The sequence below is a fragment of the Nesoenas mayeri genome (assembly GCF_963082525.1).
Source record: "Nesoenas mayeri genome assembly, contig: SCAFFOLD_41, whole genome shotgun sequence".
NCBI lineage: Eukaryota > Metazoa > Chordata > Aves > Columbiformes > Columbidae > Nesoenas > Nesoenas mayeri.
Window position 1 is genome coordinate 52,691 of NW_027659957.1, and position 17,704 is coordinate 70,394.

The following is a 17,704-nucleotide window of genomic DNA, read 5'->3' on the forward strand; positions in this document are numbered from 1 at the left end:
ACGCCCTGTTACTCTTTCCCGTTAAGGCATCATCTCTTTCGTTTCTCTTGTCCATCGGCTGCGGAACACTATTCCTTGCGCCACTGTGAAGCATTTGTCAAGGGTGAGAAGTAGCTGGGAGCAGCATTCAGTTCTGCCTACGACTGTCTTTGCTCCTTTACTAGCAGAGCTCCCGTGCATCTGTCCGCGTGAGAAATGCAGGACTGGGCAACGTCGTGCGACACGGGGAGCTTTGCCAACAAACGGCGCAGCTGTGCACTCACTCCAGCTTGAGCACGAAATGAGCCTGCAAAAAGGCACACGCATGTGGACAGAAAATCGTTTGTAGACACACATGCTTCCATGCACACAGTCGTCCAAGTACAGGGACGTATCTGCACGTACCCTCCAAAAGAATATTCTCGTGCAGCCACGTATGCGTGATGCAGTACCCAAATCATCAATGCACACCTGTTTACCCTCAAGCATGTCAGTACGTTTCGCGTACATCTTTCTGTGCATAGATGGGAGTGGGCGCGCTTGCGGATGTGTGCTTGTGTGTGGCCAGGCGTTTCCTAAGCATCAGTGTGGAAAATTAGGTGCTTTTCTCTAGCTGCGTTCGCGTGCACGAGGTGGTGGGTGCGCCTACCTGGGAGCTTGTGGAAAGGTTTCTGCTTGGTTTTCAGTGGGGAATCGTGTGTGTTCACGTGGAAAAACAGAAGGCGTAGCAACTAGGTTCCAGCTCAGAAAACGCAAGTTTTCCGATGCGCTCTCTTTCTCTCCCTATATGGATTCCTGTATAGAAACCGCTAAGCCTGCGATCGGCAAGTAAGCTACCACGAAGCATGCCGTACGGAGAAAATAACCACAGATCCTCGGTTCACACGTTGTTTGTGATTCTTGCTTGAACGCAAATACGTTAGTAATGCTATGGCATAAAAGACGTCCGTCAGAATATGTTACGAGCGCACCGGTGCAATTGCTTGGTTCTACATTCAGTCCTGGTGTGCGGAGCTTTCAGAATTGGCTCTGGGGAGTCGTCTGCGGAAATGTCGCTGACGGAACACGCACCCTCGATTGTTTACCAAAATATAGGCAGACGCGTTTTACCACGTCGTTCAGCATGCAGAGAGCTACGTCTGTTCCGAAGAGACAAGGGAAACACGTGTGCACGCACAGAAGAAAAACCCGACTAGATGCATTTGTGTGAACGTGAAACAGCCGTCTATACACTCGCAGACACGGGAACGTGCATCAATGTAGTCACACAGCCACCAGCTTTTGAGCACAGGATCTGCTGGTTTTCGCACTTTTCAGGCACAATCCCGAAAGCCGCGCACAATGCAGTTCACTCGCTAAATGTCGTCTAGGGAAGCATTTCTCCGGTCGATCTACCGCTCAGCTTTCTTCTGGCGTTACTGAGAAATGTCAGCGCAGGGAATCCGTCTCTGTCGAGCACACGTCAATCCGTCTTCGGTTTTCCTTTTTTGACTCTGCCTAGATGATTTCCCTGGTCTCTCTTCACCGAGGCAGTCGTGGCTGTGCTGTGTTACACACAAGCACAGCCAACTCACAACAAGTGTCGAGAGACACACTCCGCTGAACTCAACACTAGCACAGATGCACATGTGCGACGAAATCAGCACACATGCTTGTGGAGAGAAAGACATGGACTCACACGCGTGTGGAGCGACGGATCGATACAGCAGGCGCTAGGAACACAGACTGACCTACAGGCACACTGGCCCCACACCAGCAGGGACCGCTCTGCAGCTATCCTAGACGTTGATTATCGATCCAGCCACACTGACCTGCCCCAAACTCCCAGACGCTTACAGACAAGACACAATCTCTCCGACAAGCACACAAGTGTTCGCTCTCAACTGTAGATCAGGGACAAGCTTGCGCACTGACGCCTTGTTGCTCTTTCGCGTTAAGGCATGATCTGTTTCGTTTCTCTTGTATATCGGCTGCTGAGCGCCTTTCCTCAGGCCCCTGTGAAGCATTTGCCATAGGTGAGAAGTAGCTCGAAGCAGCTTTCAGTTCTGCCCACGACTGTCTTTGCTCCTTTACTAGCAGAGCTCCCGTGTATCTGTCTGCGTGAGAAATGCAGGACTGGGCAACGCCGTGCAAAACGCGGAGCTTTGCCAACAAGCGGCGCAGCTGTGCACTCACTCCAGCTTAAGCACGAACGGAGCCTGCATCAAGACACACGCATGTGCACAGACAATCGTTTGTAGACACACATGCTTTCACACACACGGTCGTCCAAGTACAGCTGCGGGGTACGCGGCCCCTCGGGCAGGGTGCTCCCGGTCTCTTGGGCGCGACTGGGGCTGGCAGCCGGGTTCAGGTGCTTTGGCCTGCTTTTTTGCCAGCGCCGCCTTCTCGGTGCCGTGAAGAAAATCCCGCGCGGTTGTTTCCGCTCGCTGCTCAGGAGATTCCGCGTCTGGGGCCGTGGACTGAGGAAGAACGTTTGCGAGTTGGAGGACGCTACAAGATATTCCCCGTGGAAGCCGGAGAAGAGGCAAATTGGCTGCCAGTGGAGCTGTGTTCCGTGCAGTCTTCAGTTTAGGACGTTCAGTTTGTCCTTCCAGAAAAGGAGCAGTCATTGGTAGGCCTGGGAGAGGCCATTAAGTGCGTGATCAGAATTGAAGCCAGATTGCACTCGACGTTGCTGCTGTCAGTCTTGGCTTTCGGTGGTTTCCCCACGGCTGCCTAGTGTTTGGGAGCGCGGAGGGGGCGTTTTTTCTTCCCCAAGGAGAGGCTGTGCTTAAAGAAGAATTTGTTTCCTCAGAGAAGTGCAAGTCCGTGTGTGTAAGCCAGCCAAAATCGCCAGCCTAGTCAAGTTCCGAGTGTGCGTCTGTCAGACGGCCGCTTGACGTTGCCAAGTTCCCAGCTGTGCAGTTGTACTGGCGAAGGGCAATGCAGGACGGAAGGGTTTTTTCTGCTGCGGGGACCCAGCCGCCCCCCTTTTCAGCGGAAAGCAGGGGAGCGCGGTTTATTGTTCCCTTTGCAACGCGGCTGCTGGCGCGGGAGGGCTGGAGGGGCGGAGCGCTGGTTGGCTGCCTAGGCACGTCAGTCGCCACTCTATCCGCCAGGTTATCAGGTTGCCAGAGGGGCGGGAGTTGAGGTCTCCGTACTGCGCATGCCCGACTCGCGAGCGCTGCTAGGCGGCGAGAGAGGTGATTGACGTGTCCTAGGCAGCCAACTGGGACGCGGCAAGGGGCGGGTGCTGCGGTCTCGCTACCGCGCATGCCCAAAGCACGAGCGCCTGGCGGGAGCAGAGCGGCGAAAGAGGCGGCAGGTGAGTGCGGCCGCGGCGGGGGTGACCGTGCCGGTGGAACGGGGCGGGGGGGGGGGGGGATTTGGCGGCGCGGCGCGGAGGCGTTCGTCTCCGGTTCCCCCCCGCCGAGCTGGCGAAGCTGGCGGGAGGCGTGTGACCCTGCGGGCAGGTGCGCTGAAGGCTGGCGGTCTGGAGCCGTGTCTCCCTCCGGCGCAGCGCCCGTGCCCGGTCCGGCGGTCCCTCCGGGAGCGGCGCAGCCCCCGTTAGTCGGGGGGACGTTGAAAAGCAGAGCTGGTGGCGTGGCGAGTGGGGCGCCGCTTCGGCGGGAGCTCGGGGCGAGGCGCGGCGGGTTCTGTGTCCTGTGGGCGCGGCTTTCGCGCCGCGGCTGTCTGTGTGCTAGACGCCCTGAGTCCTAAGGAGATGTATCTTTTGGGATTCGTTCTACAAGTCAAAGAGAGGAGCCGAATATGTGCTGAATGTTATAGTTAGAACTGATATTCTGTGAAGAAGTGAAGTGGTCTGAAAAAAAAGACACATTTCTTAAAAGCTAGTGCAGCATTGTGTATCTTCACATGAATCGACTCAAACGTCCCCCCCGTAAATAAAACCCAACTCCCCCCAGAAACAACAGAGAAGAAACGAGCTAGCAGAGCTCCTGTGACAAAAGGAGGTCAGTATTTTTCCCTCAGTTTTTTCCTTATCTGAAGAAATCAAAGAGAATTTTAGATCGTATTTTTTCCGTCTAAATCAAGTGTTGGCGTAGACTTTTGTGTTCAGATAATCAACATTGTCTGTAAAGAATTGTTTAACAAAAACAAGCAGAAACCAAAACCAGGTTCAGACCTGTAAGAAGCATAGAATAATTTCGTTTGTAAGAGACCATCTAGGGGGGTCATCTTGTTGAATTGCCTTCACAATGAGATCAGGTCACTGAATGCCTTGTCTACTGAAATTCTGAATATCTCCAAGGTTGGGGATTCCATGGGCTCCCCGGGAAGCTGGTGCTTAACCGTTTGTGTCACCAAACATGCTAAAAAAATACCTCACTAGTTAGCTTTGTTTTACCATGAGAAGCTTTTGTTCTCTTCATAGGTGTTGCAACCATCATTATTGTGGGTGATGAAGGAGCTTCTGGGGTGGTTGGGATAGCACATTCATCCCAACATGTTCTGATTGGAGAACCTTCAGGAAATTATAATGGGACTGCTCTTATTAGGTGAGTACATCACTCATTTATCCAAAACAGCTCTGTTTCAAAAGCTATGAGGCTCCACATTTGGCAAGAATTAATTGAATGCTGCATTTCATTATCACTTCTAAAATCATAAGTATTTTTAAAATTAGATGCTTGTTTTTTAAGAAGGGCAGAACATACTACGTAGGTGTCTTTTCAGTATTGCTGAGGAGCTTTAGATATATCTTCCAATTATTTACAACATAGATTCATTAAAGGAAAGAGGATTCTAATCAAAGGAATAGGGGAAGGCAGTCAATTATATTTGAAGATGCTTTGTGCTTTTCAGGATTCAGTTCAGGATTGGTGCTTGAACTGAAATTCGGTACATTGTTACGATGATCAGCATAACCAAAGCAGCACTGGGTCTTAGTTGAAACAAGATGCAATTCTTTCACTGCATTCAGTCAGCAGAAAACAAGATGAAGAAATCACAATGTTACCATACCTTCTAACAGAATTGGAGAAAAAGTATTACAACACTTTCCCTTAGTGAAACAGCAAATAGAAGCAAGAAAACAGATTCTCATGCTGCCCTGAGAATCCCAACAGACAAAGGGATGCTTTGTGCAGCACCAGTTTAGAACATGTACTAGATCATGGTATAGACAATTTCTTGCCATGCTTCAGTTCACCGAGAATGTCATGAGTAGGATTAGCCTCTAGGTTTTTAGACAAGCAGCACACAGAACATTTCTCAAGTGATCTCATAGTACTATTCTCGTATCTTTCTGCCTTCAAAACCAAATTACCTCTGGGTGCTACCCGTAAGTCCCATTTCCCTTCTGTTTTGCATGTCTGTTTCCTGAAAAGCAGAAAGACAGCTCAGTTTTCAGCTGCCAACTTTGGGCTGTATGCACAAAGAAACTATAAAGTGCTCTGGGTAAAAATACAGCTCAAGATGCCTCCCAACACGGGGAAGTAAATCAGAACTGCAGACACGTTATTGCTCTGAAGAGGTTATGGTAAAGATCTTAATAGTGACTTAATAGATTAAAATTCAAGCTTCACAGTGCTGGTAACATTTCTTCCGTGCACAACAATATCTATGCTTTATATCTCTGGATTTGGTATCAAATATTAAAGGTAGAAGATTGAATCTGTGTTTGCATTCTGCAGCCTGACACGTGGCCCAGGGATTTTTGGTGAAATCATAATATATTGGAATATAACACCCCGTCATCACACAGAATTTATTGAGACGTCGGGGACCTTGACAATGCGAGACAGGCAGTGTGCAGCAGTGGTTCTGATACAGGTACAAGAGATTTTACACCAGTAGCTATTTCAGGTTCTTCCTTTTATCTAGCCAGCATCTTGATTAGAAATTAGTTATACCTCTCTACCTGGAAATGGTTAATTGGTTCTTCTCCCTAGGCTGTCGATGATAACCGTCCTGAGGAGAAGCATTACTACACATGTGAATTAACTGGGATCAGTGATGGAGGACTCATAAATGAATCTAGCAGCACAGCAAATATTACCGTGGCCGCCGGTGATTTTCCATACGGAGAGTTTACATTTTCACGAGAAATATTGCTGACAACACAAGAAGAAAAATGGGTATATGGTTAAAATTCCTTCTTACGTAAAATATCGATAGATATCAATATTGTCGGTAGATTTATACTTAACTTTAGGAAAAAAAAAAAAGGCAGAGATTTATTAGTACTGCAGTGAATAATAAAATAATTTGCTGATTGGTTTTTTTTTTTTTAAATTTAGCACATGTGGAAAATAAAACAATATTTTTATTTCAGATATCACCATTCTCTGCAAATGGGGGGAATCTTCTGCTGTATGCTTACAGAGATGACTTCTGTATATCTTTAAACAGATCCAGCTGGACGCATGGTTGAATGACAAATCATAATTTTAATTTTTTGTTCTTGTGTGTCTCAGAAGGTCTTTTTTTCTGTTTTTTTTCCATGCAGCGAATTTGCAGAGCAATTTGAAATCCAGCTGACGGGAGCCACTGGTGGAGCAGCCCTTGGGCTCCATCTACTGAGCCAGGTCACCATTGCCAAAAGTGACTCCCCCCAGGGCATCATCCGATTTCTCAGCCAAAGTCGAATTACTCTTCCCAACCCCGATACACCGACAACAGTGTCGCTGGTGCTGGAAAGGACAGGAAAATGGTTTGGGGAGACACAGGTGGGCCCTGGTTCTCAAAAACGGAACGTTTTCCAGTGACAAGGCCAAAAATCTTTTTTTTGCCGTCAGGGGCTTCCTTGTGACTGATTTCTAATGGGATAGTTGCAGCTTTTCATTAAGTGTGAATTCTGTATAGTTGCAGAAGAACAGAAAATATTGTTACTTTTTGGATCTTCTCTTTGTCCTCCTGCTTTTCTCCTTTTATTATGGTCTGGTGTACTTTATTTTGAACTATCTCCCAATCCCATTGAAAATATAGTTAATTTCATGCACCACCGCTAATTTAATTGAACTCGGTTAAATTACTTCCTGAAGCTGGTCAATTTATTTTTATTTTCAGTAAATTGTTTACTATGAGGCCTCTAGACTTTTTTTTAGTCTGTATGTATCACTGCCAAAGTGAAAGTATAAATATGAACCAAGATAAGGCTTCCACAGTCTGGGCAAATGATTGGAAAATTGGCATTAAAGGCCATGAGCTACTGCTCTCCTCATGTGAAAACTGCCGTGGTCTTCTTGGACTTTTCCTAGAAGTCATTGAAGAAAACTGAAAAACAATTAAATGTCAAAATAATAATTTTAAGATGCTGAATAGGACCCCTTCAAAACCAATCTAATTTATGGGAAATTTTGAAAATATTCTAGCTTTTAATCAGCCTGAGGAAGTGTGAATCGTGATTTGAGGCATTAAAAACTTCTATTGCAGAAAATATTTGTCGTTCTCAGTCTTGATATCACACTTGCCAGGGAATGTTTCTGGTCAGGATACTTATTTGGTGAGCTTTTCAAAACAACTTGTGAAAGGAAGAGAAAAGTAAACTGGCCTGTGCATTTCCTGTTACGTGCTACAGAAACCTCAGTTTATTTTCTTTTCTGTAACTAATATCTAGAATTTAATAAAATGGCATTGTGGCTAACTAGCACTTCAGAATTTCTATTTTGAATGTTTATTTTTCTCCAAAGGATTATATACTTTCCCACATATAATCAATTATTAATATGTTGTGTTCTGTAAAAAGAGCACATATTTAAATGTAGCTTGTTAGCAGATGCAAGAATTTTTATGTCGCTTGTGTTACTCTGTCACTTCCCCCGACCTGGGAGGCAGTTGTAATATGTCACTACTGTAAATCTGAAACTGGTATCTTCCACAGATTAATTGGGACATCTTGGGACCCAATTCAGAAGAGGTTTTATCTCCCCTGAATAGTGACATTGGTGACCCTGTGAACGGATCATTCTATTTTGGAGAAGGGGAAGGAGGGCTGAGAACTATTAATCTACAAATCCATCCTCGTGAAGAAGTTGAAGTTCAGGAGATCTTCATTATTAGGCTGAGCCTTATGAAAGGTGAAGCAGAACTAGATCCTAAGGCAAACAGCATTACACTAATAGTAAGTCATTATTGCTTTTCTTCCTCTTGAGATCTCTGTTACTGGTATTTATCCTGCAAAGCTTTGAAGGGTAATCATAATGATTGAATAGCTTGTCATTTGCCTCTTTTTCTTTTGCCTCCCCTACTACATGGGTTTGATGGTCGTGGTCAACGGGGCAGAGTCCAGTTGGGGCCTGTATCTAGTGCAGTCCCTCAAGAGTCAGTACTGGGGCCTGTATTATTCAATATATTCATCAATGACTTGGATGAGGGAACAGAGTGACTGTCAGCAAGTTTGCTGATGACACCAAGCTGAGAGGAGTGGCTGACACTGGAAGCTGTGCTGCCATTGGGAGACCTGGACAGGCTGGAGAGTTGGGCAGGGAGAAATTCAATGAAATAGAACAAGGGCAAGTGTAGAGTCTTGTGTCTGGGCAGGAACAACCCCAGGTTCCAGTATAAGTTGGGAAATGACCTATTAGAGAGCAGACTCTCTCAGACTCTCTTCTAAATACTGATGTACTCTTGAGTCTTCTTAAGAGGAGAAAACTCAAGAGGAAGAACTAATTGATACATTCCCTATAGCATCTAGCAATGAAAATCTCAATGTTTCAAACAAGAATACTTGTCAGGGATTGGCTCAAGGAGCATGGACATGAGTCCATGAGTCCACTGTACGAGCAGAGCCCATTTTAGTTGACATAAGTAGGCCTTAGTTAGCTTGAATATTAGGCCGTGGGGAAGGGGGAAATGGAAAACTACTGACTAAGGCAGGGTCTGCATGTCTTGAAGAGATAAGAACCAGAAGATTGGGGAAAGATTGGGGAATGATTGGGGAATGTCTTTGAAGAGCCAGAAGACTGGGAAATGTCTTTGAGAAGAGATAAGAGTCAGAGGAAGGAAAGCAGAATGCGCATAGTTAGCTAAACCCAAGTAGGTGGAGTAAGTAAACGTAACCTTTTAGTGCTAATCCTATTAGATAGAGACAAGTATGCATAATTATGGTGTTTGATATAAATACGCGCTATCCCGGGCAATAAAGTTGAATCATGCTTTATCACTCACATTGAGTCGGCCTGCATGTTTTCCTCAGCCGCGAACTCGCAAATACTATTCACTTTACATTTCTGATTGTTTAATTTTTTTTTATTCAATTACTTCCTTAAAGATACAGAAGTTTGGTGATCCCAACAGAATGGTACAGTTTGCTCCTGAATCGTTAACTGAGAAAAACTTCACAGAACCCTCTGCAGTGGAAGGGCCACAAGGTATTACACTGTTTGTCAGACGAATCCAGGGCACCATGGGAAACATAACGGTATTCTCACTCTCTTCCTAATCAACATTATAATCTGAAATAATCCTCTGTATCAATGCATGGAGGGAGATCTTATTCTGTGCCTTTCAATTGCGTATTTCTCAAATTTTGAAATGTCGCCTTTTAGACTGAGTTTAGCAAGGGCTCAGCTCTAGTAGTTGTGGTTTGTAGAGTCAGATTCAGTCTCCGCTGGTCAGTGAACAAAACAGAAAACCAGCACTGGAGTGCTTGTCTTGCTTTCTCTCTCCCTCTGCTCCTGTGCTTTTGATGGGAGAACAGGAGAGACCAGACTTTCATAGTGAGCTTTCTTTGAGATCCTCACAATTTACTCTTTTTCAGCCATATGTAAAGGTAAGAATCAGACATTTTAGAATCATCACTTACATTGTCTTTACCTAAAGTTGTTTGCAAGTCAGCATTTTCACAAGTACTCATTTATTTAAAAAAAAAAAAAAATTAATAAAAAGCATCTAATGTGTTTAATGAGAACTCTTCACACCTTTCTGTTGTGAGGAATTCTGGAAACTGGAAAAACAGCAAGGATATCTTGGTGTAAAAATAGAAATAATTTCAAGCAATTGTTCAGAGATTCCGTATAGTTTTACGTAGGTGTCCAGAAGATATACAAAGGTAATCTTTGCATTCACAGTACTGCTGGAAGAACAACACACCACTTTGTAAGATAGTCTATGTGCTTCTTTCTATGCATACTTAAACAAATTTGTATTTTACCCATTTAAACCCAACCTATTCCGTATGCAATCTATACTGAACCATGAATGTGAAAGTTTCCGACTCTGTGGGTGATATTGCCTTCATTTTGTGCATTTTCTAAATAAATTTCAGGTTTACTGGGAAATACGTAGTGAATCTGACATCACGGGTGACTTTCTTAGGACAGAGGGATCTGTTGTCATTGCTGACCAGGAGAGCACAGCTGAGATAATCATCTACCTGTTACCTGACGATGTTCCAGGACTGGTTGAGAACTATGTGGTGCAGCTGATTTCAGTAGAAGGTGGAGCAGATTTAGACCAAGAGAAAAGAATTTCGGAAATCAAGGTGTTTGCAAATGATGACCCCTATGGAGTGTTCGCCCTGTACTCTGACCAGCAGTCAGTACTCGTAGAGAGGAACCTGGATCGTCGGTATGTTCAGATCAATGTAACTCGGCATGCTGGGGCATTTGGAGAAGCAATTGTGGAGTACCATATCACATCTCATTGTGAAGAAGCACTAATTGAGCCTGAGAATGAGGTGGGATACCTCACAATAAAAGACGGTGCCAGCTTTGGAGTGAAAAGAGTGCCAATAAGCAACCAGGTCTGTATTATCCTTTTAAGTCACGTGGTATCTATTGTTTCCATTTGTGTTCATCACAATACAAATGTGCTGGAATAAGATACTGAACTCTCAATACTGTCCACTGTCAAGAAGCAGAAAAGAGAGTTTTGGTGTAATGAATTTCCTATTTATGGACTAGAAGTGGGTTCAAATATCACATTTTCAGGTAATAACTGCAAAATCACTCTATGCATGCGTTCAAATATCCAGTGTTTCCTTCCATCATTGCTTTGTGTTACTATCAGTTCAATATTTTGTTATTTTATGTATTCAAATATTCTTATTACCCCTAAGAGTTAAGATTAAGCTGAGACCCACTATGTTAGATACAGTTCAGTAAAATGGCAATACTTGCTCTATAAACTCATCTTTCAATTAACTGCTGGTAAATTACAATCACAATATTGCTGTTTTAACTGTGTTTCTTTATAGAAAGATAATCAACAAAACGCTTGACTTGAAAACACTGCTTTTTCACGCAAACAACAAAATCTGCTGATTTTTCTGCCACTTAACTCTTTGAACTGGTGGTTATCGTGTTTTCAGTGGAATTACATTGCCACCATTTTAATTGCATTCTTCCTCTCAAAGGCGTTTATTGTACTGGGCTTGAATTTTACCCTGGAACTGACTAACGTAAGCCTGGTTGGGACAAGTGCCAAGGATGTGCCAAAATATTAGGAAAAGCGAAGTCAGCCATTCTGCTTGTTCCTGAGGAATCTGCCAATTCACAGGTCAGTAGACTGACTGCAGTGTAATTTTCTACCGCAGAAGGAAGGTACGCTTCATTACAAAAGGCAGCCGCTATAAGAATTCAGTTTGCTCCTTAAAGTTTTCATCATTGCAACCAATTTAATGACCGACAAGACTGTTCCAGTTATTACTTGTACTGTATATTGTCTTTTCTCTGATACAAATTCATATAGAGATGTGTAAATGCAGTTTGAAAAGGTCTCTTCATCTATAAAATGTAAATAGCATAAATATGATGATCTACTTATACTTTTGTTTACATGAAGTGGAAGTTCTGAGACTTAGAGGAAAATAGCTAGTTCTGGACGATGTTATTCCTTTAAGTACAGCAGCCCCAAAGTAGATAAGAGCATGCATGCAGTATCATGTGCAAAAACAAGTGGAGGTCATGCTGCATTTTAGTGCAGTTGACAGTACCTTTGACTAATCACTGAGTGGGCAATTTTCCATTTGTCTGCTTTGTATGAGACAGAAAAAATATACTATACCTGTTCCAGTATGGCATATGTGCTACAGTTCCCTTTTTATGTGGCAAGCAAAGACAACAGCATGCTGAGTTTTTGTCTCTTAAATTTTATTGAAGTCTTTATGTAATGATTTTAATTCTCTTGACACACTGTTTTGTCTTTCAATTTGGAATTGAACTTAATTCAAATGGTCTTTCTGTAAACATTGTTTACTACCATACATCCACTTATCATTTTAGAATGTGTGAATTATCTTTTCATTCCCATTTTTTGGTCAAAGAAAGAAAAGTACATCATACTATCAAGAATGTTTTTGTGAACAATGTAATGTGACAACAACTTACTTTCACTGGATAGACAAATAATACTTTATTTTAGACCTGTGTGTATCTGTATGGTACCACAGCCATTGCATGTGAGCATTAAGGGCAGGTTGGTTTGTTTTCCTTTTGAATGACAGACACAAAATGCTATAGTCAGTGTTTTCAGTACCAAAATGTCATTCATACTGGTTCCTTTTTTTCCCTGATATCTAATTCTCAGAAGTCTAAGATTTAGAAATGTTGAAGAGTTGTGAAGAAAGCATTTTTATATATATATATATATATACACAAACATATATAGACATGTACATACATATATTTATATGCATGTGTAACTACTGTTAAGATGCCTACCTTACAAAATATAGTACTCTTTCATATATGTTATTGTCCACTTTTATTCCATTTTCTATAACAAAATCCATTATGTTTCCACAGGTTGGCTTTGAATCTGTGATTTTACGACTTACAGACATTATAGCAGGGACAGGCCAGGCTGTCATCACCAGAAAAGGAGTTTATGGCTCTGTCATCGTGAGCTGGATCTCAGGATACCCAGCAGACCTGATCACTGACTTTGCTCAGTCAGGCAATATTACTCCTCTGTTTGGTGAGTAACAGTCTGAGGAAACAGCTACGAAAGTTGCATAAGTGACGATACCACCTTTTAGTTATATATACCTCTGTATGCTCTCTCTATTAATAAAGCGTCATTAGATTGAAATGGTATGGTCTAATTTTTAGCTATAAGGGATGTGTTCATTTTATAAGCAAAAAAACCCTTCAACTTCATAGATCCATGTCTGGGAGGCAGGCATGATGCTGTGGCCATGAAGGACAGCTTCATATAGGAAAGACCCTTATCCAGTTTTCTTCTTCCTAAATGGAGTGGAATTGTGATTAAAGTCTGTACTTTAGCGCATTCCCAGATAAAAAGAGGATTCCTATTGGATTATTTTGACTTTTGCTCTCTCTCACTCTCTCTTTCCTTCAGGTACTGTTGCATTTTCCTCTGGTGAGCAAAGTAAAGTGATTTCATTTCAGGCCACTCCAAGCCTAAATAAATGGGAGTCATTTGCCATCACTTTAACAGCAGCGCACAGCAATGTGTCTGGTGGGGCTCGCCTGAGGTAAGGATGCTACTTGTATTTTTGAGTCGCACCAATGCCATAAGAATTATGACCTGTGTACAGATACAAAACTTATACAAATCCCTGTTGTTATTATTCTAGGCAGCTAGTAACTTGTAGTCCATTCTTTGATAAATTTGTATAGCTTGTCTCAGGTGAGAACAAAGTGATCTAGATCTGACCTGTTCAGAACTGAGGCTTTTATCCAACTCCAGTCTATTTCATAGGTGCCTAGAATAACGGAGACAGTCAAGAAAATGAAGATCAACAGTTTTAGCCGGGAAGCTGAAGACTGAAAGCAACTCTTAACAGTTTTCATTGGTGTCCCTAAAAATCCATATTTAGAAGGTCTTACATAACAAATTATTTATAATAAGAAAAATAAAACAAGAAATGTTCTGAAAATACCTAATTTATATAAACCTCCTTTTTATTTTTTAAAAAAACAAAACCATTACGTTTAATGTAGTTTTCCATCTCAGATAAGTTATCTGTTCTTCAAGCTATTTTATTTTCATTCATCCTTAGCCATTGATAGCTAGAAGTGGTATAAAAAGAATGGACATGGAGTAACACCACGTATGGAGAAAGGTTTTGGCTTCGCCATGTTACAATTACAGTGGCAAATCTGAAGGAAGTCAGGAGTTGAAATGGATGGATAAATCCTGAGATTGAGCCCTTCTCCTGGGCTTGTCTGTCCTGTGGACTGGTGTCCTCAGAGCCCCTGTTTACCCTGTGAATCAAGTACATGAAGTATGTGAGAATGACCTTTCCTAGAAAACTGAAGATGACATCCCATGGAGGGTAAAGGTGACTTTGAAGAGCTTTTGGCTCCCTTAGTGGTGGAAATGGTCTAGTTTTTTGACCAAAATCACTGTAATTTTAGTGCCATTTGATAGCCTCTAGCACTGAATAATAGGTCAGTTCTGCAGACAGGTATAAGACACAAGATTTAACGAAGAGTTTTGCCTCTATGCTTATTTTCTAATAAGAAAGGGATCTGTTTAATATGAATGAAGTAGAGCTTAAGTTTATATTGATCACAGGGCTCAGATCTGGAAAAAAAATTCCTGTGAGGGGGCAGTTATATTTCAAAGCCCCACTGTAAGTTTTAAAATAACTTCCTCTCATTCTCTAGCTTCCTGGCTCTAACTGTAGATCTGTTAGGATCTGTCTATCCCTCAGTTTTCCTTTGAAATGGGAAGTTTGTTCTATAGATAAAACTGGTATTACTCGGGGTGGCTGTATTTGTAATGTATCTTCTTTCATTGTGTCCACAACGGAAAAACATCATACTTTCCTTTGCTTCTCCATTTTCTCAGGAAGACTTTATTTTATTTAAACTTTACTCTGTATCCTGTGCTGATTTGGGTGCGTTGCATCTGAGGAGGGCTGTTCGATCCTATTATTACAAAATCATTTTTCAGGCAATCATGTTACATCTTGCTTTGGTTTGGTTGCTATTTCTTCCCTCTGCTATTAGACATTTGTTTAATCCACTTTCTTACAGCCATCATTGATTGTTCACTGGCAATTATTCTGCTTTAATGTTTTACTTTTCTTCACGCTTCGTATTTCCTCTGTCAACTTTGGTGTCTTTTCTGTTTCAGATCGGGTTTTACAACAGCTGAAATTGAGCCAATGGGGATCTTCCAGTTTGCTCTTAACTCAAGGTCTGTTTCAGTTGAAGATGATGTTTGGGCAGTCACACTACATGTCCAAAGATTGTTTGGTTTTCAAAGTAATCTCACTAAATTGACATATCAGACCATTCCAGGAAGTGCCAAACCACTAGAGGACTTTGTAGCCATCTACAATGGAGAGCTTATGTTTTTACATTTTCAGACAAACGCTGTGATAGAAATATCAATAATTGATGACTCTGTCTCTGAAATTGAGGAATTTTTTTTTGTAAATTTGACTTGTGTGGAAATTTTGGATGTTCAACCTGTGAACCTTGCCTGGAGTCCACGTCTGAATCCACCTTTCAGTGTTGCAACAGTTAATATCCTCGCTAATGATATTCTTCATGGAATACTAAGTTTGGGGCCAGAGTTTATGTATGTTGAAGAAGATGCGAACAACAGTACCCCCAACACAGCGATACTTCGTATCAGAAGGACCAAGGGTTTTACTGGTCATGTTGAAGTAACCATTAAAACCTTTGGGGGAGTGAGTGCACAAAGTGGAGCAGATTCATATCCTTTTATGAAGGATTTCCTTCCGTTTATGGAAGATCCAACTTCACTTGGGCAATGGAAGGGGAAGATTTTGAGGAACTGTCAGTCTCTTTGACTTTGCTGGATGGACAAAGAGAAAGCAGGGTGTCCATAAAGATTTTTGACGATGATGAGCCTGAAGGACAGGAATTGTTTTATGTTTTCCTCTCAAATCCTGAATATGGAGCTCAGATTGTAGAAGGAAAGGATGAATATGGATTTGCTGCTTTTGCAACAGTAATTATTGCAGGTAATATTATTTCCCTGGGAAAATTAATAACAGTAAATGACTATGTTTTCATAGCAATTTTCATGTAAAGATTGGCAATCTATTTGACGATAAGCAGGGTATTCTATTGTGAAATCTTGAGTTTTCCGGAGCAGAGGAAGCATCTAATGTACAAAGCTACTACACGTCCCTTAGCAACGTAGCTCAAAATACATTTAGAGATTATGCTTCTCTCTGTTCTTGCCCTGTTTTACTCTTTAAGGGAAAAGACTAATCTTGAGTAGTTTTTATGTAGATCCAGTAGCATTGCAGGCATTTTAGATTTTTACTTTTGCCATTTTGTCACTTTTCCATACAATGGGGTTTGTGCAAAGTATCAGTCTCTATATTGACATTCAGCATGCACTGGTAAGTAAAGCCATTGCTACCTGTAAAGGAGAAATCCTTTAGTAACAAGATTTAATGGGGCACTGTGAAGACATTAGCTTCCCCTCATGAAACCTGGATTTTTTTTCCATACACTGCTGTTTTGCCAAAGATGTTTACATTCCCATGAGAACAGTGAAGTATTGTGCAGCTCCATACTTGCACACACGGAATTAAAGATGCAGAAGAAAAGCTGATGTGACAATTTGGAAAAATTAATGGGTTCAACAAGAGTATGAGTGGGACGAATAAGAAAGCTGTCCTTGGAAGCCCATCTTCATCCCGTACCCTACTATATCTGCTTTCAAAAGTACTTATTCTACTGGTTAAAATAAAATTTAGAAATGCCAACATTTAAAGTTCTGGATAACTATGTAGTGTAAATTAAACCCAGAAATATTATAATAAATTTTCTCAAGGTGTCCCCAGATGATACTTTGTAGCATTGTTTTGATACCTATTTTAAATTTTTTTTAGTGGTTATTCACATGAAGGTTATAATTTAGTCTCAGCTTAACTTTCTTGCTTACTTTCATGGACTGTTTCCTCTATAGGAAGTGATCTCCAGAATGGCATTTTGGGATTTGTTCCAGAAGTACAAAGCGCTCTCGTACTTGATGAAGACTCGGAGAACAGAGAGGTGCTGCTGATTGTCACAAGGCAACCAAACAGGTGCAGGCAACAGCCGATTCGAATGTGCTTCCCACATGTTGTAACATGCTGTGTTGTTAACCACAGGAGCTGCTGTTAGTGGAAGAGTTTATCAAAGAGTTTTAAAATAAATCTGCCTTTCAGCTGCTTTAGTAACTTCTCAGAAGTTGATGAACTGGCTTTAAGTTGTGAATGTGATTAGGTCTGTCACTCTACTGTGATAAAGCAGAGACAGGAAAAACAAGTATTTTCCAACTTACACTATAAGGCTACAAGTGTGAAAGATTTGCTTGAGTTAAAATATTTGCCCTGCTCGAGGTGTAATTCAAATTCTCAACTCCCCGTGTAGTACAATGTAGGTATGAATACTAAAATGAGCAATTAAGAAGGCACCTGAGTGTCAGCACTATGATAATGTTTTCAGTCACACAGACACTATATTTTTTCTAATTAGCACATATCTATATCTCTATATATCTATATGTTGCACATTGATGTGTACTTTTAATCAAATATGCTCAAGTACTTCATGTTCCTTAAACTTAGAGGAAAGACAAATCCTACCTGGTTTTCCAGGCGAACGGTCACTGTAGTATTAAGGAAGGTACACGGGCAACTCCCTTCCAAGAACCAGTGTCTCTTATGCAGCTAATGTCATGTTTTCTGAAATAAAAATTGAGAATAATCTAGCTCCGTGTAATTGCTTTATTTTCTTCCTGTGTGATGTTTTTGTGATCTAAACACATGTCAGGTGAAGGAATTTAAATTAAAAAAGAGAAGTTTTCATCCTACAGCAGTTTGTTCCCTGGTGACAAG